This window comes from Amphimedon queenslandica, unplaced genomic scaffold, assembly GCF_000090795.2.
Source record: "Amphimedon queenslandica unplaced genomic scaffold, v1.1 AMPQUscaffold_13423, whole genome shotgun sequence".
NCBI classification, from domain to species: domain Eukaryota; kingdom Metazoa; phylum Porifera; class Demospongiae; order Haplosclerida; family Niphatidae; genus Amphimedon; species Amphimedon queenslandica.
In genome coordinates, this window is record NW_003546341.1 from 11,326 (window position 1) to 13,364 (window position 2,039).

A 2,039-nucleotide genomic window follows, 5' to 3' on the forward strand; every position below is an offset into this window, starting at 1 on the left:
GCATAGGAGGAGGTGGACGGTCTGGAGCTTTGGAAACTGAAGTATAAGAAGGAGGAGGAGCATTCTCAGCTGGTAGGTTACTAGTATCAGGATCTGGGGAGAGATGGAGGAATGAGGGAATGTAAAATATAAGATATTACTCTTGCTGTGATGGGGATACCTTGTGGTGCTTTATCTGCTTCTTCTTTTTCCTCTTTCATCTTCTTCTTTGCTTGACGTAACTTCATGATAAGATCAAATAATTCAAGAGATGAATTGACAAATGTGACAGCCTAAAAACAATAGAAAAGTAAAATTAAAATCAAAATTGTTTCGTAGTTGCTATCTGATTCATGCAAACAGAAAAACATGTAAAAGTTGTACATGTACTGTATGTATGATCATGATAACATACTATTGGTCTCTTAGCCTTGAAGCAGTAGAGTCTGAATCCAGTGTGGGACTCCTTAGTTTGAATGATAACTCCAAAGTAGCACTGATCCTCAGGATCATGAGTTACATAAGTAACCTTATCCACTGGGACACGAGTTATAGACTGTAGTTATTAATAGTTATAAATATTTTAGTGGTGGGCGATACTGGCCAAAATGGATTCGATCCGATACTGATCAATACCAGTCCATATCGGGAGTATTGATACAGTTTCGATACAATATTTAGACCACACCTATGGAGTCACACCTCTTATTATTGACTGTTTTCATCGATTTTTTCATGCACATGTATCCACGTGGGTGTAATTATGTCATTAACTTATTAAAATTTTCTTTATTAATATTATTTAACCTCAATAAGTGGGCGTTGTCAACATATTGATCCGAATTTCTTTAAAATTTTGATATCGATACAAATCGGTACTGTAAAATATCGTTTGTATCAATAAAATATCGATATATCGCCCACCACTAAAATATTAGAGGCCATGCTAGTACATGTACATGTACCTTTGATCTTTCATCATAAAGTGATACTCCTTTCAGGTTAAGACCTAAAACTGCTTTTGGCTTGTGAGCTCTCATATTCTTACTAGTCGTCTATAAAAGGAGAGAAGCAAAACAATGAGCAACAACAACAGTAATGACTGATTCATGAAAATGTGATGATAGTTTTGCTCGATAGATATTAAACCAATCCCTCTCTCCCTCTCTTTCCTTACCCTCAGAGTAGGTAGGCACTATCTAGCAGCTTCAGCATCACCACGTCTCCTGTTAACATTCTCAGATTCAACATACTGCAAGTTGAATAATTTAAAATTGAGTGCATGCCGCAATAAATGCATTTTAAAAATACCTTAACTCTAAATTGGAGTCCTTCTCAAGAATATTAGTGCCACATGATGTACAGGTAGTCTCCTACCCGTACAGTGGAGTGACCACTCCTCTCCACTGGTTGATAGTCTATAGATAACAAGAGGTAACAGTAACTGAATGATACACTAATAGTAACAACACACGAGTCATAATCAAGTATAAACAAAATACTGACCTGGTGCGGCTTTGGCTGCCATTTTGTTTGGAGGTAAAGCCCTTATTATGACGTCATACTTAAAACTTTGTTTTAAAACTAATTTTAAAGAATTAAAAAATAGCCTATCTAAAAAAAATTTGCAGCAACAACAGCAATAATAATAATATCTCAATAATTAATAAACAGTGTCATTTAGTTCAGTTATAATATCATTCATTGTTGGACGGTGTCTATACTCAACTATCAGGCAGCGTTCAACAAGAGACCTAAACGAGGCTCTTCTAATACCATCAATAAGACCTACTCTCTCTTCTGGTAGAGGAATACGTTGTGTTATCATCTCTAGAAGGAGGACACCATAACTGAACACATCCATTGAAGGAGAGTGTTCCCTTGGATTGGCTGCTTCAGGTGCTGCATAAAGTGGGCCACCAGGATTGACTGACCTAATTATAGAATGCTGAAGATTAGCTGATCCGTAATCAGATACTTTAGCCCTCCATACTCCTATCATTGGTTGAAGGAGTACATTAGCGCTGCTGACATCTCTATGTAGTATAGGATGAGGCTTG